Source organism: Anarrhichthys ocellatus, unplaced genomic scaffold (assembly GCF_004355925.1).
Source record: "Anarrhichthys ocellatus isolate YVR2014 unplaced genomic scaffold, GSC_Weel_1.0 scaffold33, whole genome shotgun sequence".
NCBI classification, from domain to species: Eukaryota; Metazoa; Chordata; class Actinopteri; order Perciformes; family Anarhichadidae; genus Anarrhichthys; species Anarrhichthys ocellatus.
Window position 1 is genome coordinate 2145102 of NW_022280063.1, and position 23495 is coordinate 2168596.

A 23495-nucleotide genomic window follows, 5' to 3' on the forward strand; every position below is an offset into this window, starting at 1 on the left:
TCCGGCAGGTTAACCAAGGCTAGTGTTTTTGAAATCATGCCGAGTGAAAAACACAGTCACCTCAAAGCTTATGACAAACTACCAAAAACAAGACAACGAGTTGCAGAGGTTAAACTTGGTGTTCCCCAGGCTACTATGTGTAGTCTATAGCAGTCTGTAAGTGATGGAGACCTGGGGTTAAAGCCACCCTCGTCAAGAGGATGGATAATGACCGGACACATAATGCCCCCGTGAGCCGGCCTACAGCAAACTGTATTTTATATACAGTACTGTACTGTATTATTGTGTATTTCCAGTTACATACAGTACAGTCATTTAATTTGTACAGTAGGCTACTGCCATCTGAAAAGTGTTTAAAAGTTATAAAATACCGGCTATTCCTCTGCCAATCACAGGGTAAATTTAAAATATATATATATATATATATAGTAATGCACAAATTAAAGCAGTTGTCTTTTTTAAAATCAAATTTTTGCTATTATCCGCATCCCACACTGTCAGTCAACCTCATCCCTCTTTTCTTGGCCCAACCCTGAATGCATGCTGGGAGCCGCGACCTGCTCCTTTATCAACACAGAGCCAGGTGCGCTCTGGGAGCTTCCTGCTTGCCCTTTATCAGCACTGGCTACAGAGATGCAAGTCTGGTTTATATGTTGCTGTTTGTGTGCGTTTGCTGGACACGGGGGGGGTAGATCATATTTTTTGGGAGTAGATTATGTGTTTTGCAGATGTGCCTGCATGCATGAATGTGAATCTGTGAATATTTGTGTCCTGGCAAATGTGTGTGATCGGAGGGATCAGATCCCAAGCCTCTCCCTTGGGGACCCAGGGAGCCTGTCACTTCAAAGGGCCACAGCATGCCCACTACGCCAGCCTGCCCGCCAAGGGGGGAAATCCTGTTTATGTGGCAGTCGCCTCGCTTGGCAGGACCAGTGGCTAACACCACAGTCTGGCGCATGCACAGACTGCCACCACCCATGCAGGTTTAAATCCTGAACTACATTGTGATGCCACAATCCAGCCTTTTCCCCCATCTTCACAGGCAAATATGTCTGAATTAGAGAGGATAATATTTCCAGACGGATTTAGAGCTTTGATTTAAGACCTCAACCTTACAAACAAAAGGAACAAATGGTAGATTTTGGATTTGTTTCTGAATGTTTAACAATGAAAATGTTCAGATACGACATGTCCTCTTGCTGCTTCATGCTGTGCTTGCAAACTGAGAAGCCCACTTTCACACCCTTGGTGTAGTCAACAAAAGAGAAGAAGAAGAAGAAGAAAAAAGCCCTAAGCCTTCAAAGTGGCTGACTGGGGAGACACAGAGGGAAAGGGCTTTGCCTCTAAAACGTTTTGAGGCACTTTTATCTCATCTAGCTCGGCTGATCACAAAGGAAATTGATCTGTAGAGGTTCTTCAATGCACTTTGTACTCCTCAGTGATTTGCTTGACAGCTTCCTGCTGAGGGCCTTGGTTTGAGGAGGGTTTTTGATGAGGCCGGGGAATGATGTTGATGTGACGTAAATGTGTCAAACTGTTTTGACTTCTTTAGAAATACAGATTGAAGTACTTTTTGACGAGCATTTTAGCTTCGGATCCTCTCAAGTCAAGTATCATAAAACAAGTGTACAGGTAACTTTTACCTGATTTTAGCACTAAATCTATTAAAGAAGAACACTTCTAACACACTTTTTGGCACCAACTAAGAAACTGCATTCATTAAATTACAGAAGTATTTGAAACGAAGAATACAATGAGGCAATGAAGTCCCCTGTGGTGCATATTAATAATATGACCCAGTAATGTCAAACTACAACACATTTAAGGAGGTTTCTTATAGCAAGTAAATCACTAGGAGGATCATTTATGACATCTCTGGCTTCTGATTATCTACTTTAAACTGCCTTCTCCTCCCCCACAACATTAATGCCATGCCAAACAGTAACTTAGTGGACGAGACAAGGACATTTATGCTGGAGAGTTCTCTTTAACTCCCCGACTCTCTTCCGAGGTCGTCTGCCGGTGAGTTAGAGCATCAGAACTATAGACCACACTTAAATGAACAGCTCTTTCTAAAGGGCACTACAACTTTCCCCAAGACTCACGGAAACAAAACCAGTGAAGTCATTTACTGTGAATGGGATTTCTTCCTGCTCGGATAATCTGGGTGGAAAACCCAAAGATGAGTGCAAGACTTTACTCCCGAGGAGGGTCAAATTCAAGGATTCAGCTCAGCCAACTTCGACCCCGGACAGCCAAAGGTGGGCATAAACTACCACAATTAACCTCAATATCACAAATGGAAAAAAAGGCTTATAACATGAATAAATCTCAATGAGACGCATGTGGAGATGGCTGCAAATAAGAGTGGACATGGGAGTATTTTGTGGAGTGCTAGCTGACAGAAAAAAGCGAAAAATGCTCATGGGGAGCAACAGGGAAACAAGAGTACCGATTCTCTCATTACTGCTTCAGTCTGTGACACCAGTGGGCCAGGCCTGAGATGATGCACCCTGACACAGGTGGCCTTGGTGTCAGCATGTTGATAATCAGCTCATGGATCAATCTACTTCTTATTCCCTTCATTCGCCTATCTCCCCTGCCTCAGGAGATAGGCAGGGGAGATAGATCGGGATTCACTGATAAAATGGAAGAGCTGGTTAAAGCTGCAGTTGGTAACTTAAAAAAAAAAAGAAATGTTGTCATATTTTCTCAAAACTGTCACTATATCCTGACAATAGTACCTAAGAGGGATAATCAGTGGGGAAGAAAGGTTCCTTTGCCTCCTTTTAGCGCTCCTAATGGCATTTGCAAGATTGCCAATACAACCAATCAGAGACGATATCTTGATTCATATGTGATCAGTGCTGCTTGTTTTGACAGTTTGTTTGGAGCTCAGGAGTTTCACTAGCAGTGATTGACAGTTGTGTTAGAGACTACTCAACTCTGAATGCTTGTTTTTTTTCCCAGCACGCAATCAAGTGCCATTAGGAGCACCAAACGGAAGCAGGGGAACCAGATGATCTGTCCCATGTGCTAATGTCCAGATATAGTGACAATTTGAGCAGATATGATACATTGTATAAGATAAGTTATTTTTCATAAAAGCTAGCAACAGCAGCTAGGATTAAATTCACCCCTGGTCACTGCCACGTCGTCTGCCTCCACCTCAACCAAGCACATTCCATAACACACACCTCACTGATAACCAAGAGGACAAAATGAGAAAAGACCTCTCTCTCTCTCCCGCCCGGGCTGATGAGACCGATAAGGCCAGCAAGGTCACCAAATGTTTGGCTCATCAGTCTCCCCGCACCACTCTAGCAGGCAGAGATCTGAGATTATGGAACTGGATGTGATGTTAATGGAGCAGCTATAAACTGCACTGTCGCATCTTGAATCACCACCATTCAAATCAACACGAAAACAAATGTGCTTTGCATCAGCGCAGACAAGAGACAAGATGCCCTAGACAGGGACCCTATCTCACTTTTTCTAACCCCAAAATTCAGAAAACAAGATTCATATCTTGTGTGTTATTCAAATTGTGTGTATGATTTATTTAATTTGACCTTTGTTTTCCATATTGAATTCATGTGCGTCATTTTTATATTGCCTTGTGTTTCCTTTATACCTGTTGTTAATGCCTCTCTGTCTTATGTAAAGCACTTTGAATTGCCTTGTTGTTGAAAGGTGCTATAAAAATAAAACTGCCTTGCCCAAAGTTGGCGGTGAAATGGACAAGGCAGTGGTATTGTTGGCAAACAAAACATGCTGCAAGCTCGAAATAAAATACAGTAAACTACAATTTTATTTAATTAAAGTTATGCAAAACAGCGGTTAAGCGGGGTCAATCATTCAGTCCAACGATCAGCCACCAAGAAGAGAAACAGTGAACCTACTCGGTTAATATACCTTTGAATATGAGATTGTTTCTGAGTTATTACAATTTTACTGCCAGGGGGGTCAATTGGGAATAACTCTAAATCCTGTCTCTTGCTTTTCTACCTGTCCCCCCACAATCATAAATATGCAAAGCAGACAAGCACAATTTCAAGGCAAAAAAAATCCATTAAATGAAGCCTTTTCTCATTTCTTGCCCTCTCCTGCCCGTCCTCCTCTGTCCTGCCTTGTCCTCTCCCACCCTGTGTTCTACCATAGGTCCTCTATGATCTCAGGTATACTGACATCGGCCATACTGGTCTTTGTCTTTGGCAGGCTTTGTCAAACTGGGACACTTGGAGGCCACAAGGACTTAAGGCCCATCTCAAATATTTGCAATGGCCAAGATACTATGTCTCTGTCAGAATACCTCCATTGTGTAAGGAGAACATTTTTGACCAATGGGATGATGAATTTGAGTTATCTTTCCTACATTGCACTGATGTTGCTCAGGGGTTCATTTTTACCTCATAAGCCTGAAAGTGAAGCCTGGAAATTTGCACAGTTAAATAGTAGCTAGGACACTGAGGCGCATGAGTTAGGGGGCTGTCTCAAAAGTGTATGCAAATGGACCAAGGAAGCTTTTTCAATGCTCCTCACCTGTGGAAAGAGCTTCCTGAATACCTGAGGTCTGCTCATCAGTTAATCTAAATCAGGGATGATTAAAACATTATTGTTTACTGCAGCTTTCTAACAAATGATCTATTTATTTGCTTGCTTTCCTTTTTGTTTTAATTGCTTTTTAAAATGCAATTTCTTTGTAATCTTTAGCTTGTTCTCTTTTTATTTAGTTTCATTGTTTTTTAAATGTAATTTAAATGTTTTCTTAATACCTAATGTGTAAAATATTTCGATGCCTTTGTAAAGCACTTTGCATTATATTGTGTCTGAGCTAATTACCTTGACTTTACATCTCAATAGCTACTTTTCAAACAGAATGTATTTTTAACTGGACCACCCCATTGCATGTATAATCTTCTTTTAAAAAAACAATGTTGTAGTTCCAAATGAGCTACTATGGCTTTTTTTTACATTCGTCTGGACCCCCTCCCATTATATACACAACCTCCAGTTTATAGGGAAAATCATGCAATATGGCTCAATGCAATTCTGACTTTGATTTTTTTCACTTAGCTCGTGTTATATTTTTAAAATGTAACATTTTGTTGGTATGAGGAGTTTAAATGGGAGACCAAATTATATTTAAGAACGTCAAGTACCGGTATTTTCTGAATACAACATTGGCATCGCAGCTATTGCAGACGTCACTGCATTCCTTTGCTTTCATCTCCATCTTTCACATGTGCCACCATCCTCTACTTTCCTCTTATCTCATCTTCCTCACCATCACGTGTCCCTCTCTTCCCTCTACACTCCAGTCCCTGCCACTGATTAGGATAAAGGGATTAATAGAGAAAGAGTAGAAAAGGAGAGGAGGCCTGAGGCTCTTATAAGTAAAAAAAACACCGCTGTAATTGGCCTCTGTGCACATTTCCTCTCCATTTAAATCACATCAAAATTGCTTCCTGTCACAGCAACTGACGTTTTGGACTGCAACTGTGACACCGATTTTTACCGCACGACTAAGCAAAATTGACCAAGAGTTGTTTGGAGCCAGAAGCCTTACTGTAACATAAAGCACTTCATAGCTGCTACCTGCTGCCTCTAATGGAGCCGTTAAGCAGCATGAGAGAGATGGACACGGACAAAAGGCAGTAAAAAGAAAGAAGGAACATTCGGTAAGAAATGTACGTGTGTAGGAGATATGCTTGGTCTGATGATGTAATGATGATGCATAAGTAAAAAAAAAAAACAAGCTATAGTTCCATGGATCTTAAACAACAGCCACATTGTCTTCCTGTTATTCACTTTCACATATATCAAGCTCTGGGGGCAGCGCCTATGAAACTTCAGCTTCAATTTTAACAACGTTTGCCTGTTTATTCCCATGGCAACACCCTATCTTGGATGCTATTAGAGAATTTGCATTTCATCACAACCCTGTTTTTCAAAAACTCACTCCCACTCAGTTGAGGCAAAGCCTATGAGGAGCTTGAGTGTAGTGACTTACTGTATGCATATATACAGTATATATATATATATATATATATATATATATATATAGACAGTATATATATCCCACCTACACTATCTCAAGGGAGCCATTATGTGTTTTTATTCAACACAATCAAAGTGCGCGTCTTTCATCTTCCTGCAAAGGCTAATTTTTTCATTCTGCATTAGTGCAAACTCACATGGGAAGGTCTATCTGCCCACCTGACTGGATGTATTCACAGTCATTGTCACCTGATATTTATGTGTTTGTGTGTGTGTGTGTGTGTGTGTGTGTGTGTGTGTGTGTGTGTGTGTATGTGAGAGAGCAGTTATAGACCAGCTCAGGACTCACAAGTGGCTGTCTGGTACGAGTGCAAGCAGGAAACACAAGGTCTCCCGTTGCCTCAAAGGGCTCTTTACAGCTGGGGTGTTTGCTCTGGATCAGGCTCTCCTTTTGCTTTTTATGATGCAACCTTTAAAAGGTGCTGGCTCACATTTTAGTGATATCACACAGACCACAGCTTACTGAAGCAGTAACATTTAGCTGTATTCTCCTTAACCACACTGCTAAACCAACCCTAACCTGCTTTAAAGTGAGTACTAACGTCTGAACACTATATAAAAGGTCCATGCAGTCCAGGATTAGGGGCTCTTTTGGAAGAATAACTATGTTTTCATTTGTGTATATTCACCTCAAACTAGGAAGCATTGTGTTTTTTATTCAAAGTGTTGGTTTCCAGAGTTCGTGGTTTCCTCCTCCAAGTGCATCATGGGAGAAGCGCCACATAGAAGCCAACGGTTTGTATAATATCTTACGAAAAATTACTTTTAATTTTTCATGCGTTTTCCTACGAAAGACAGCAACAAGAGTCAATTTCAAATTTTTTTAATTTTCAAAATAAACTCCAAAACTTTCTTCCAGGAGAGCATTTCTTCTGACCCTACAAGAGGGTCTGAGGTCCACGCTCGTAGGTAACACTTATTTTTAGTTTTTTGTATATGTAGCTGTGTCTTGTAATCCCATGTGGGACTGAGTCGGAGCGACCACGAGGACACACTAAAAAAACGTCGAAACACTAAAATCCTTGAAATGCGCACACATACTTCCAACGGCAAATTTCATAATTGAAAATGAACGAGGACAAGGGAACACTTACCTTCCCCTTCCGCTCACACACAAAACCTATGTACATAAAGTGCAAAGCATGCAGTGCATATACACTCCATCACTTACAGCACTATCAGACGCTGATACTTTGGAAGCTTTACCCTGGAGCCACCATTCCATTTTTAGCAGCGCTGGTGATCCCTTTCCACTTTTCCTCTTTGCAACATGTTGGGCTATTCAATAAAGAAGCTTCGGGGAGCTCAGAGGAGCAGGATGGAAAAAACAGAGTGAGCATTCAATTCTTCCTGAATCATCCCAGGGTCTGTGTGCTTACCCTGATAAAAGAACAGAGAAGAAATCTATGGCTTATTTAAAGGCTTCTGCATCATGCTCAGATCCGTCTTTCCCCAAACAGGGCCTGAATTTTGCATGCCCGTGAGGGAACCACTTCTGCGCTTTACAGAGTAGCGTGATACATTGTTAAGTGTGACATCGGGTGTTGAGATGTCTTGTTGTACTAGAGCTGGGACGGGCCGTCAGAAATGTTGCAGCGGTTGGCGGAGTGCGTGTCCTCACGCAGAGGTTACAGCTTTCCAGTTATTTAGTCCAGTTTGAGCTCTGCAGAGTACAAATTGTAAACTCATCAACATCAAACTGCTTTCTGATGTTTTAATGAACTTCAAGCGCAATGTTCTCTTGTGGTGAGGAAGATATTAAAGATTAGGGAAGCCATTTGGCTCTTCTTTTTATGAAAATCTAGCAAGTGAGAGGACATTTGAAGCATATTTTGGGCACAGTAGCTTCTAGAGATGACACAGCAGCGAAGAAGAATAAGGAGGAGGAGAAGCGGGCGGAGGAGGGATAAAACACTGCAGATCAGGTCTTTACTAATAGAGGAGTAGCAAAATGGAAAACAGCTCCCTTCCTCACAGTTTACATTAAGTGGTCTGTGCACAAGAAAACCAGTGATGTATAACAGTGGACCTTGCATTTAATTAAGCAGGTCCCTTCAGCCTCTTTCTTTTTTTCCTTTCTCTCTACCTGCTAGCCTGCATAATCATTTCATATACGCTGTGATATCATCTGCTTAATGCGCTATTTTGCCATACAGTTAAACCTGGGCGATAAATCTGGCTGTGCCTCTCCATTAATAGATGCAGGGCCTTGCTGAATAATGTGTGCATTAGATTAGCAGCGCTACAGAAGTGAACCACCGTGGAGAGAGAGAGAAATACTTCACGTTAATCTCTCTCGGTGGTTCCCAAGACAATGAGAACTTAGTGCCCCTTCCTTTGGCTGTAAGTGGAGGGCGGAGGAGGTGCGTGTGTGTCTACATTGGACTATAGTAGAGAACAAGGGCCGGACCTTAACAGGACTGCCTTCGCATAAAATCCAGCTGGAGATTCAAATGAGCTCAATCAGAGCTCAATGCCACAGGTTAAAACAAGACTTTATTTACGTTTGCTTTTAAATGTACGCAGTTAGGATTGGTCCCCAAGAACCCTTCATTATTGACATTACATTCCGCTTCTCTTTTCTCTCTTAACATACTGCTTTTCCTTGATTTTCAGCGGGTGTTGAGCTATTTGAGGTGACCTCGTTATGGAAGATGACAATACAACAAAAGAACGGGGTTATGAAATAGAGAAATTCCATTTCTACCCTCCTGGCCATTCATCTCTCTGCAATAGTAGGGAGAGGATTCATTATTTGGTACCTCTCTCTCCACTATCTAATTTGCATATGCCGTGTTCATGAATGCGTGTGTGTCTTTGTAGTCACATTTAGCTGTGCTTGTGAGGACAACGATTAAGACTGTAGCCGGGGTGAAGAGAGGGGTTAGGCTCAGGTCAAGGGAAATCTCCAGGATATGAATTAATGTTAATTCAAATAATGTCCCTCAAAAGAATAGGCAATGTGTGTATGCACTTCTGTGTGGAGGACAGAGTATGAGTGAAAATGTAAAAAGGCAGCAATAAAAACAGAGAGTAAGTGGGTCCGATTGTGCGTGTACACCATGTTGATGTCGTACTTTGTGCCCGCACGAGCCACCAACACTACCCACTAATCTAACCGCTTTGAGTCCTTGTGAGCTGCCGCCATGACAAGGGCAGCCCCAGTTCCCAGTGAGGGCGAGTGTGGACATTCAGCCCTCCGATCAAACGCTCAAAGCTGAGTCAACTAAAGTGCAGCTTAAAAGCGAGAGTTTAGCCTGAAGCCCACTGCAAGTCATGCCATCAGCACAGAACGAGAGGGGAAAAAACTGTTTTACAACCTAATGTGTGTGCCTACATGTGTTGTATGACATACGTCGGTTGGTATTAATTAACTACACAGAATTGTTTTTGTTAAAAAGGGACAGTTTGGGGTTAACTGTCCCTTGAAGCTATACGCAATTTGTAGGTTAAACCAGTTAAAAGCATGGAAGCTAGTATCAAATGTATTTCTGCTCGTTCTTTATGAAATTCAACATACATTTTTGGGCCAAAAACACAACAAAACCACTATATAAGACAAATTATAAAACTATGAAACTGGTAGCATTGACACAACGAGGTACTCCAGCATTTCAGTCCTGCCTTTCCACAAAGTTGGGAGTCAAATAACAGTCAAAATTGATGGCGCAGAGGTAGAGATATGCCCACATGCAGCCCCTAGTAGCAGATTCAGAGCCAGGTATTTCCCTCAGGAGTTGGTAGAGACCAAAAACAGAGCTGAAAGAAGAATGAAAATTAGACATTCCTCACGATTCCAAATAAATGATTCCAAATAAATGATAATGTAGTTCTGTATCTGCTCGATGTGCAACTAAAGGGGATGCATCAACAACGTTAAACATCTCTAGGCCCAAGCCAAGGTAACCCTGATGACGTAACATGGGGTTCGTTTCTCTGACGTTAGAAAGCTCCGATGAAAGTCACAAAGAAAACACATTACATCTGTTTTCACAGGCAGAGTAGCATGACGAGCAAACTGCACTTAATGTATAAAACCAGTGGAGTGCCCCTTTAACATATATAAATGATGAACAGAGGCCAAATGTAGCATCACAACTGCTGAGAAAATTGATTCATAATTATTACATACTCCTCTGATGCAAACATGTTGAAACATTCAGTATTTACTGTTATCTGGTTTACCAAATGCCTCCATCTCATCTCACATAGAATAGAAACAGCTGATAGCTGGTGATGACACAGTGTGTCACCAGGAAAAGGAAAAGGAGTCACCCCACCTCCTCCCTTGCCTGGTGTCTTTCACTTTGGAATCACATGCACTCTTGTGTCACTCCAAAAGCCGGAGATGAGGAGGTGGTGGCTTGTGGTGCAGGGGGAGAGTGAACTGTACTGCTTGCACACAGACACATGGACACACTAGTGATACAGGGTAGGCTTTGTGTATTGGGATGCTGACTGTGTGCGATCCAACAGAACATCTCCCTCCCCTCCTGCAGCCTCTACTAAGACGTGCGTTGACATCGCCCAAGGATTTGTTAATTAGCTTACTAACATCTGTCCTCTCGATGCAGTATGGGATTAGAATACAAAAAAAAAATAAAGCCCATCGTCTAATCAAGACCTTCCCGCGGCAGCAGCCATAACAACAGATGTCAACCACCTCCCATCCCCACCTACATAAAAAAAGCTCATATTTTATGTGATCCTCCTTTAATTGATGTTAGCATGTTGTTGAATAATGCATGCCCTTCTTCAGTAGAGTACTATACTGCAATCATTTGTGTGTGTATGCGTGTGTGTGTGTGTGTGTGTGTAGTATCTACTTTGATGTGAAACTCGTGTCCTGCTTGTAATGTCCTCCCCGGGCCAAAGGGAATTGATGAAATGATAACTTCTGCTCTTAAGGAATGATTATAGCTGTGATTAAGTTGTACAGGACAGACCTTACAGGTGGTGAAGACGAGGGTAAAATGGCAGAGAGTTATCTCCATTCGTTCCTCCGTCGGAAGCTTTGGGTACACGGAGCTCGACGTGGTCTCCCCAGACGTTGACAAATGAAGTAATTACATTTATGTGAGTGTGTAGGATTGATTCATCAACCAGCCCTCGCTACCAAGAGCTTCAGATTTAATTGGGGAAATGGTGACACATGCATCTTCCTGTGATAACGGACATTTTTTATCGAAATGAAATCACCCCCCCCCCCCAATATTATGTACAGGATTCAACACAGCCCTGTGTCGATGATGTACAATTTGGTTTACGTTAAACTCCATCTATGGCAATTATTCATAATATGAGGGTTACAAGAAATATGTTTGTTGATTAGTGTGTGAGACATGATACATAATCTGTGGAAATACTTCACAGTCGATATTTCAGTTGTTAATACAAAATGTGCACACTCCTAAATCATTCATGAGATGTGAGAGTTTCAGCGTGAAAAGGACCAATTAAACAAAATCCCTTATTTTCTCACTAGTGCGACCAAGGCTCTTGATCTACTCAAGAACAGCAGTAAATTTTGAAGGATAAATTATGCCGCCTGGATTACACAAAACAAAATTTTCACTTCATGCTAAATCTTAATCTAATTATTTAATAATAAGTAATTTGTAACTAGAGCTTTCTGGAAAATGCAGTTGAAGTATTAAGCAGTATGAAATGACAGTACCTCAGATTTTGTTCTGTACACTTTGGGAAATATGAGGATCTTGGTCAAAAATGGAAATATTTATGCTGACTCTAAGCGTGTGAAACTATTAACTTTCTCTCAATTTACGCAAAATGTTAAAGTAATCTAAGCTTAACCACACGTACACAGACCCTTTTCCCCCCCGAGCTCTGGCTTCAGGATGGGGCCCATGCTTCATGTCCCTCACCTGGGTCCAATTCCCTTTGGTGGATCCCCTACCCGTCAACACGGCACAAATCCCTCTGTTACGACAATGTGGCATTTCTCAGAGGGGCAGGTCAAATTATAAGAGTTAAAGTCATTTTCACAAAGGACACCAAAGCTCCTACAATAATGCAATTTAAATGTATTCCAAGATGATATCATGCATGAAAAGAAACTGAGCAGAACATTTTGGGAAAAAGCATGAAATCAAAAGATACCATGTTTTGATTTCTATATGAATATAGTATTCCTTGGTCTTGTGTAAATGCACGTCTCCACTTGAAATATGGGGTTTACCGGAAAAAATGCGAGTGTCACAAAGGGGATGATAACGGTATCAATCATAACAGAGTGCATTTGCATGAATAATTTCACCGATTGTGTCGCATGCACATCACATATATTGTTGCCTATAGGCTCCTTGCAGAGAAGTCGTAATGAGCTCTTCAACCCTGGAGAGGCAAGCATAACTCGCATGTTCTGCTGTCACTGTGACAATGGAGGCGTTTATCCCTGCCAAAGGCTCGGGGGGGGGGAGAGAGTGTGAAGGAGAGGCGCTGGGGAGATTGGGGAGGGTGGAAATATTGTATACAAAGAGAAACTGAGAGAGCAAGAGAGCATGAGCGTGAGAAAATCCAACAAAAAAAAAGTCCTCTGATCTGCCATGCATACGTAACCAATGCATGTTTCAGGATGAGTATTAGCTGGATTCCACTACTGTAACTCACTGAGAAAAGAGAAAAAGAGCGGACATCTTCATCTTTACCTCCTTTTTAACACGACAGTCCCTCAACCAACAACCAGCTATAGTGCCAAGAAGTGTGTGTTATGTTGCCTCATCATGACCTTTGAATATATTGAACATTCGAGCGTTTGAACGTGCTTCACTGTCCTTCCACAAATATTTAGCTGAAATCATACTATGACAATCATGTTGATTCTACTTTTCAGAAGAAAAAGAAAGAAGACCTTACAGACATGCCAGCAACCAAAGCGGTGGACTGACTGACCGACCTCGCCGTCCCTAGCCGTGTTGCAAGAAAAACCCAACACGTGTGTAAGTTGCATCATGACAGTATCAATTAAAAATGCAGTTTAAAATATGAACACTACTCGACGCAACAGTACAAAACTACAGGAGTGAGTCTCGTCGAACAACTGGTTAACAAGTGCCGAGCTACTGTCTGGTATGAAAGAGTCTGTCTTTCATACCAGACAAGTCAACAAGTATAAACAGGTCTGTGGCCCTGCTGCCTGGACTGCATAAAGTGAGCTAAACCTGCTCACAAAGTACTTGATTGTAGATTGTTTAAGGTTGCTTCCATCCCGATCGCTGCCAGTTAGTTTGGTAATACAAAAAAACAGAGTGGGCAGGAGAAAGTAAAAGCTTTTGTCAGCGTGGGACTCAGAGTTCATTGTAGTGGCTACATGGTACATACACCAAGCTTTAAAGAAGCAAAAGTAAAAAAAAGATTTGTTTCTTCACTTTTTGCCAGCAGTAGAACCAGTGGCGTCTGATGACTTGTGGGACTACAGGGCACTGAGGGTGTCTGCTTACACGCAAGATCTGTCAAAACACTTCCATTGACAGGAACTGAAAACTTTAACTCGTACAGTAAATCTGTTGCACGTGCAGTTTGAATTGAGAAAAGTAAAACACACTCCATCCATCAAACGGAGATAGAATCCTGAAGCGAGAGTGTGTTTAAGCTCTAAAGCTAAAACTGTAACATTTCAGCTCAGCTACTCATTTCATGTGACTAACTGGTCTCCTTCCGGGCAGCAGCGTCCTCCAGTGTTTTTTCTGTCATGGCTTTTCTGCTGCTGTAGTGTGAGATCAGGCTTATCCAGTTAAAGGATTTTTCATCTTAACTTCTCCTCCAACATTCTCATTGCAAAAAGAAACTTGCAAAAGGGACTTCAGTTTTTAAGCTTTGTTGACATACTAAACTAGACTGCCCTGCCATTTTCTCTTTTATGTTTGCATTACATCCCCCTGTGTTGGAATAGATAGTGGGGTTCAGAGAGTAAATGACTACAGCAAAATTATACAACATATTTATCAAATAAGCAGAAAACAGTTTGTTAAATATTACGTATAAATTGTTGAAATAATCAGCTCTAAATAGTAATCACAAAGTAATAGCTCAAATGATGATAGTTACCTGTAATGGATACATTGTTGAAATAGTTAGCTAAAAGTAAAGCATAAATTGTTAACCATTTATTCTACTGTCATGAATAAACAATTGAAATAGTTTGGTAGCTTCAGCTACTTAAAGTGGGAGTGCAAATGCCAACTTGACCACACTGACCTAAACTTTAACAATTTAGGACAAAAATCATAACAATATCCACATTCATCCGCCTGGATCTCTTCATGGAAAAAACACTATAGAATGGTCATACTTTGTCCTATCTTCTTCAAATTTGAGGCAGGTGTTCACTGATAGTGTAGTTACATCCCTATACTGTCCTTTACCTGTACAGGTACAGTCACCGGCAGTTACTTATACTGAACTATACTTCTTTATTTTAGGCGGACAACAATCTTCAATTTTTACTGACTTCAAAGGCCCACTGCTCTGTTTCTGTATGACCTACAGGTTTTCTGACACTTTCACAAGGAACCTTGGGGGGTTTTCTTTCTGGCAAGACCTCACTGATGAATATAGTCAGAGTGGTTCAGAAGCTACAGCCATTTTAATTTGCGTATGTCATTTTCGGCGTTTTTGCTTTAGTTTAAATTGAGCTCATCTGACAGTGAAGTAGTGGTTTGTCAGACAAGACTGTTGGGAACCACTGATGTATATGTCATAATATACAACAAGGAAAAAGCAAAGTGTTAGAAGAAGTGTGTGCCATGACCCACAAAAGAGACAAAGTGAAATGTAAAGCTCCATCTTCCTGGCTACATACTTTTGAATTATTTAACTGCACTGTATAATTTATTGATGTATTGAATGCTACATTTGACTCATCCGATTAGTGACATGTGTTGCTTCTGGAACTCCGTATGTGCCTCTAGAAATATTAAGGGTACTGTTGTTCGCAGGCACAGTGGTTGTTTTTCCATTAAAACAGGAAACCTTCCTCATCCTCTGGGACATACAGGGTCTCAAATCAAATCTTTACAGTATGTCCGTTTGGCTCTCTACAACAGCAGCCACAAATCAGTTCATCGTTTCTGCATCCCAAAATGGTTGTTGGAGCAGCACCAAGCAATAGTGCAAGATAAACGAGGGCAAGCGCATTGTAATTTCCATATCAATCACGAATAGTGTCAGCAGCTTAACGTGGGGAGAACGAAAGGGAAAGGAAAGAGAGGAAGAAAGAGAGAAAGGGAGGGAGAAAACAAAAAGATTGATGCATTTGTTGCCATGAACATTCTTCTCCAGCTATTATCTAATGAAACACATTTCATATTTAGAGCGAGGTAATGCACCTCGTGGCACAGAGCCAAAAACATACCGACTGACTGACGGACTGACCGTCTCTAGCAGTCCTCGAAAATCTTTGAGAAATGTCAACCATCTTTGACATCCGGGTGCAAGCAGAGTGCAGCTGTCATTTAGGCCATAAATGTCCAGCGGATTTATCTTCCAGAAGCATTACCATTGAGTCGTGGCTGTCAGCATGTATGTCACCAAGCCCTGATGTGGAGATGGTGCCGGCTGACAAGCTGGCAGCAATGGGGAGAAGGGGAGGGATGAAAGGCAGCGAGAAAGGATCGAGAGATGGAACGAGGGGAGGCCCTCAAGGCCCCATAACAAGTTCTGGAGAGTTGGGCTGGCGAAACTTTGCGCCGGCATTTTCTTGTTAAGTGCTGGAGTCCTTGAAGGACACCAGACAATTGATTGAACAGAGTTGACTTCAGCACAATTTCCTCCTTGTGGCGACATGTATCAACCAGGCCATTGGTCCCTATATTCTGCAGCTTAACTACCTCTCAGGCCTCCCACTGTGACAAATGGCTTCTGTCTCTTCTAATGTAATATTTGTTTCTACTTCTGAGAGCCTCTCGGCTACTCCGCGGCGAGTCTGTCTGCCGACTGCTTCATTGTGTTAGCTGACTTTATTCCCCAACCGGCTGTCAATTGGTGGACCGTCTGAGTGTTCTCGTCTGTCTGTCTTTTGTCTCATTGCCTGCGCTGTTCTTTTTTTCCCCTCGCAAGCTCTTTCTACTGTTCCCTCGTCAACCCCTTGCTCTGTCTCGCACTCACCATTCCTCTGCCGCCCTTGTGCTGTCTGTCCGTCTCTCTTCCGTCTCCTGCTCTCTCATTCTCATTGCCTCTCTTCCGTCCAACTCCCTCCCTCCACCCCCTTTTCTCTCTCTCCACTTTACCGCCATGTCTTTGCTCCAGATGCTAGCTGTCTCAGCTCCGTGGGCCACGTCTCAGTGATGGGCCCCTGCAGGAATTCAAAGCACCATTCTGGCATTTTCTTCCAAGCAATTGCTTTTTGCAGTAATAAAGGGGGAGTAGCTTTGGCATCTCTCTCTGAATGGACTTACTGGCCCTAGGCAAAACCAAGTGGCACAACCATGAATCCTCTTAAGGCGGGAGCACACCACAGGACTCTGCCCGGATTCCGACCTAATTAAGCCATCTCTCATAATTTACAGGATTGGTCTCAAGTACCATTAATCACTTTTCTTTGACAAAGACTCCGTATGAGGCTTTTGAATCCTAAATTCTGCGTTTGTACTTTCATTTTAATAAGAAAAAGCCTGAGCCATCATACAAAAAACAATGTTTTTCTTTGAATGCGACCTGTTGAGCCCCGCAGTCATACACCGCTGAGAATGTGATATGTAAATATTTTACATGCAGTTTTAAATGGTAATTAAAGTCACATTGACACCAAATTAATTCACGATGGGACACGGTGCATTTAAGGTGCAATTAGCCATGGAGGCGGCTACGGCGATATTTTGCCTAACTGCAAACTCCAAACACTTCAAAATTTGTTCTCACATTAAGTAAATGTCACAGCATATTAGGACGCTATTATGGCATCCAGGTTTTTTTTTTTACACAGTAATGTCGGGTTACCAGAGTGCAGGTGGAGACGACTTAAAACCCAGAATCGGTGAGTGAAATAAAAGCAGCAAAGGAGAGGATGAAGTGAGACAGAGAAGCGGCTTTAATACAACTTTTACTGCATCTCAGTGTAAACAAGTGCACCAACTGTTGGAGCTGTTAACTGTTCTGAAACAGTGGAGCAGCTGGGGAGAAACAGGCTGTGTGCTGTTTCACAACAGATGAAGCTATGATAACAAAACTGCTAAACACAGGCATGATGCTAACTTGTAGGATTTACTGTGGCTACAGTAAAAAGCCTGCCATACTTGCCACAGTCTCTTTGCCAGAAGTGTTTGTGTATGGATTGGCCTGTACACGTGTGCACACAGGCATGCTCTTTGCCACAATGAATGGCATTACAGTATTCTTTTATTAAGCAGTTATTCCTCGTGTGTTTACCTCCAATCAATAGATTTAACAAGAGGCAGGCGCACACACACACACACACACACACACACACACACAAAGTGGCAATATTGAAACGAAGAGCACAGAGGCAGTAATTGATTGCAAACCTGCATTCATAAGTGTTGTGTGGATTAGGCTCGTCAACCAAAAGGCCAGCATTCATTGATTCAGTGAGAGGCTGCAGAGAACAGCACAGTGTTGTCTGCAATGTTATTAAAAAATATTCAGTTTGATCTCTACGTTTTGATGTAAATTAAGGGCTCTATTTGTATTTTTTTTCCACATTTGGATGATGCAGGGCAGCTGCTTATTTTATATGAAACGTAGGTCATTATGGAACAAAACTAAGCATGTGCAGCCATGCTAGCTGCTCTTTAAGGATCTATGTAGACGCAGCAGGGCTTTGAGCTACATGCTAACAGCTACATGCTAACATGCTCATTCATCATCTTAGTTAGCTTAGCTAATAATTGGAGGTGTTCAGTATATGTAAAAACAAATCCACTGTATTAGTCTGACTAAATCAGTAAATGCTAGATTGCCAAGCTATTATGTAGAAGTACTCCTCTAGTTTTGTACCAAATACAACTTAACAGCTTGGACTAGCAACAGACTACTACACCAGTGTACAACAGCAACTGAAGACTGAATCCAAGCTGAATCTAGGGGCAGTATGAGCAGTGATGTGTTCACTTACTGACTGACTTACTGAAGTGCATTAGAATGGTGATGCTACCGCTTAGCACTATATAGTCAGTGAGAAATCTTTGAACTGGACTGAACTCAGTAATTTGGGATTTCCAATGCTTATTAGCATCAGACACATAGTACAGTTAAGGCACTACAGGAAAAGTCAGGGGATAACCAAAGTCAGTAAAATACATTATTTGGGCAGAATTAATGTCTGTACAACCACAGTTGTTAAAATATTTCAGTCTGGATTGATAAGCAGACTGACAGACCGGCATTGCCATCCATGGAGCCTCACACCAGCATGAGGTTTGCTAGAATTTAAGGTGAAATAGCAAACTCTTTATGCAGCATAACAGATGTTCACTGTAAGAAATGGGAAATGTTGTTCAGAAAGGAAGTAATCTACTTGTCAACTTTAGCACTATGTCACTGTAAAAGAAAGAAAAAACATCTCTCTGGTTTGATGTAATTGCCTTTCCACAGTCCAAAGTGTGCAAACATCAACACATTTTTAAAAAGTATGGCATGATGGATGCCCACTGCCTCACAGAAGGGGCCAAGAGCAGCAACCATATGCTTGAAGATCCCTATCAACAAGCATTCCCTTAACTCTAAATTGTACTGTTCACTCATTTTCCGGACAAAGGAACGCAGCAACGGGTTGACACGTGTGTGCAGGCAGCAAAGAAACACACACCGCCTGTGGCCACACTGCCATCTCCCATTTAATGTCAATTGGGTCCCTGCACACACTGAAAGAGATCCCATTGCTGCTTAATATTTCATAGCGTGAGTCGCACAATTCTTAATATTCCTTCCTTGCCTTACCGAACTTGAAGCTTTCCATCTGTGGCACGCTCATTACGCGATAACAGCAAACGCACCACCCTCGCTCCCCACCCCCAAATGACACTCATCATGGTCTTTAAATTTTGCAAAGCCGTCTTCTAAAAAGATGTTCAAATATGTATGCAGGCTCTGGCCCCATTTCCAGGGGTCCATGAAGTGGCGTTTCTCATTCTTGGTGGGAAAACTCAACAAGTTGACTCCTTTTATGAATTTATGGCCCCAGGCCATCGGCAGCCCTCTCTGCTGCTTCCTGACAGTGGCTCCGCTCTCCTTCTCCCTCCCTGCAGAGAAAGAGGCTCGAGGCTATGCTGAAAATAAGATAAGATATTTAAATTTGTCCGCACGTTCACCTACAAGTTCTTATGTTTTTCGAGGTCAGCCGAGTCCCTTTTTCTCGGCTGGTGAATCAGACATTTCGGATTGTGTGTGTGTGTGTGTGTGTGCGCGTGCACACAAGCAGATACGAGCTGAGCCATATCACTACCTTACTGTACTGCATATATTTTTTTTTAGCATCTACAGGCGACGAGGTGAGATGCCTGGGCCCCCGGGCTGCGGTTCAGTCAACAGTCAACATTCCATCGATTCAGCCGCAGAACAACAGCGAGTCATAAACAAACAGGCAGAAGGAAACACAGGAGACCATGCTGACAGACAGAGCGGGGACGCCTATACGCAGCAACAGAGAGCTTTTCCCTGACAGCAGAGCAATGCGTGCTCGTGCATGTGCGTGTCCGACCTTTCTGCATCCTCACAATCTGTGTGATGTTCATGCGTGTGCAGGAAGTATCACGTATGACCCTGAATAACTGCTTTGATGCAGTTGTGCTCGAGTGTGTGTGTGCATCAGTGTAACCTATTTGCCTGCTTTGATGTTATGGTCATCAATATCTCTAATGTATGTATTTCCCCTTGAGTGATTCTATCTGTCTGTATGCATGCATGTAGGTGTGTGTATATGCACACATTGGATTACTTTAAAGCCTGGAATGAATCAGCAATTGACACATTTTTGACACTGAAAGTTGCTAAAAAGAAAGGATCTGTACATGACCTCTCCTCTTCTCTTTTTCTCGATCACTCCCACCACCTCCTCCTCCTCCTCTTTTCCCTTAGTGCTCATGACTCTCTCGTCCCCTTTGTGTCTGTTTGCAGTTCAAACCAGGAGCCCGGCTGTGGTTACATTCCTTAGCTATCCCAAGCTTAGATTAGCATACTGATTAGCTAGCGTTGTGGCTCTATCTTCGCCTTCCCCCGAGCTCCCATGCAGGGCTACAGCCTCATGAATACATAATAGCAACATCGGCAAACAAATGCTTGGCTGAGAGCTTCCAGAGGAGGGAGCTATAGTGCACAGAATACAATGCTTTTATTTATTTTTTTATTTTGTAATGTAATCAGAGGGTACTGAGGCATTCTGGTGTGATTAGTTTCCAACATGGTATGAGCGGTTACATTGTTGAGCTGTTGCCATTTAGCTTTCTCTCTCTCTCTGCACTGTGTTCGTCTCCTTCTTCCAGAATCTTTTCCTTCACTCGTGTCCTTTCTCTACCATCCTTCCAAAATCTACTTGTCATTAGCCCCTACCTCTACTCCCCTCTTGCCTCCTCCCTTTCTTGTTCCACACACCTCTCCCTTTTCATATCAGGTCACCTCCTGCTCTCACCTCTTTTACTGCCACTACGTCTATCCCTCCCTCCAACACATCTCTCTCCCTCCTCTTGAATCTCTCCCTCTGAGAAGGGCCTAAGTGAGGACGGCAGATCGTGTGAAGTTGGATGTTGATTCTAGGTGACAGGCACCATATGAGTCATAGCCATAATCACAGAGCTCCCCTCAGATCCCCCACCCCCTTTTGACAACACAACACAGCAGCACTGCAAAAGCAAAATTGCTCTTGGTACAAACACTACCTATATCGTGCACAACAGGCATGGAAATTTCTCAAATTTGTACAGTATTTTTTATCTCACACAGACTCCACTTCAGGAATAATGGCCACATGGTCCAGTAAGAATGCATGTAAGTAATCCAAATTTTCGTAAAAGACCCTAAATATATTGTAAATAGTCTGGACCATTTCCCTATGCATATGTATGTATAGATGTTGTATATGTGAATTTGTAAATAGACATTTTAAAGTCAGTTTGGCATTGATGGTTTTGTTCCGTATAGAATTATTATTAGAATTGAAAAAAAAATGTATTGATGGCCAAGAAAGAACCATAAACTGTGAAGTAAACACAGTCACCATGACATCACCGATTGGTTTGTGGACTACAGTTTTTGAAGCCTTGAGTTTAGCATTTTGCCCTCGCCATCTTGGTTTTTGGCCATCGCCATCTTGGTTTTTCCGCAACCAGAAGTGACAGGAGAGGGTGGAGCTTAGTACAACCGAACGCTAATACGACTTTTTTTGGCAACCACAAAATGTTATAATAAACTTGAACTGAAAAAACACAATAAAGTAAATAGTAGAACTGCAGATCCCTCGACCATTAATATACTTGATGACTTCCCCTTGAGCTCTAAATGATGTTTCCCTGGCATGCAGTCATAGACAGTTTTCATTGTTTAGTGATGCTTTATGGACCAATTGATTAATCAAGAAAATTATTGGCGGACTAATCAGTATTGACAATGATCGCAAGTTACAGCCCTAGAATGAACAGACCTTTAACATGAAGATTATACAGTCTGTGTCAATATCCATTGTGGGAAAGGGACTACAATGTAAAAGCACACATTTATTTCAACAGGTCAAAAGTAATGTCAAGTCTAAAAGGAGAAGGGAAGAGAAGAGCAGAGAGGACAAGAGATGACGAGAGAGGGGCGGCAAAAAAAACTGCTGAGATAGCAGAGACCTCAGTCAGAATAACATACAGATCAGCGCAGTCCTTCACCAGAAAAGAGACCCAGAAATGAAAGGATGTGAAAGAAATGGGACAGAGGGAAAGGGAAAGAGAGAACATGTGCAACAAAGAGACAGAGGAGAATACAATATGAAAACTGAGAAATAAATGGAGTTAAAAGAAAAAACACTTGAATTTGAGTAAAATAAGGAGGTATACGTAACAAAGGGAAACTGGACCAGACAGCTGACCGGGACATCGAAGGACGCAAGAACAAAGTAGAGGAGGGGTTGAGATAAATATAAAGAAAAGGACAAACCAGAAAGACAGCCTAGACGAAGAAGGTCAAACAAATTGGAAGTGGATGAGAAGAAAGACAAAGCAAAAAGAGGAAATATTCTGGGCTGCAATTTTAGATGATTGGAGATTTATCTGCCAATAAGACTGCAAGCTGAGACAAAAGACAAATCTAAAAAGGGAAGAAGGATAAGAAAGAGGAGCAAAGAGGAGAAACTAAACAGGCTCTCGGGCGTTAGTTTTATTTTACAAATATCAGTAGCAAGAAAAATGTGATGTTACTGGACTGGACTGTTTTTCTACGAAGTGAAAATCCAAAAGACTGCCGACTGAAACAAACATTGATTGGACACAAGCGGAAGATCAATCGACATGGCTGAAGGCACCATAAAATAATAAAAAGACCTCCATATCCAGAAGGTTTCGCCCTTATACCCCCCCCCCCCCCCAACTGATTAACCTGGGGCCTGTATGATTACAAAGCAAACTCAATCATCAGTCCATCTGTAGAAGAAATAACAAGGAGAGAGAGCAGGGGCTAATGCAGAGGCTATGAGGAAAACTCAAGAAAATGAATGTAATGAATCTATTAATTTCTCTACAACACCAGCATAGCTAATATGCTCGAAGACAAGGCGATTATATTAATCATTAGCTCGGCAGCTAATGAAACAGCAGTTTTTTTTTATGGGCTTATCGTGGCTCTTGCACATACATAGCCTCCGTTTTTTTTCCCCTCACACATAGCAGACTGGAGCACAGTGTGCCAGCTGGATATCTCCTCAAAAGTGAGTCAGAGAAGGGAAGCGAAAGGGAGAAGGTGTGAGGGTGCCAGGGAACAAGAGATGAAAAGACATCCTCAGCCAGAGATGTAGCCATAGAGAGGAGGACTGTGGGGCTGTGTGTGTGTGTGTGTGTGTGTGTGTGTGTGTGTGTGTGTGTGTGTGTGTGTGCTTGCATATATTAGCCTAATAAGGTTATTCCCTGGCAATAGTTGAATTACCGCATGAATTAAGATACACCGTTTGTCCAACTGGAAGGGGGCTTATTCCTAGATCTTTTAAAATCTGTTTTTTTTTATGCTATATGTCTCATGTGGATTCTTTATTTCCTGCAACCAGTGTTTAGTCCAGAGACCATATGACAGATGCATGACTGTCTGACCTCAGTAAGTGAGGCTGACAGTAAAACAGCCCTCTGGACAGCGATGTGCCTTTTTCGTGAGACAGAGAGAGAAAGGGATAATTAAATGGAGCCACAATATCCTTAATTAGACCTCTGGGACACTTGAGTTCCAACTCCTGTACAAAGAAAGTGTTTTCACCAGACAATGAGACACATTTCCCTCTT

General features: G+C 42.0%; 1 protein-coding gene across 2 annotated transcripts in view; it reads right to left on the reverse strand.

Annotated features, from left to right (window-relative positions):
- Positions 1-23495, reverse strand: part of LOC116393422 (chemokine-like protein TAFA-5) — a 117728-nt gene that overhangs the window by 92997 nt on the left and 1236 nt on the right. The window lies entirely within an intron of this gene.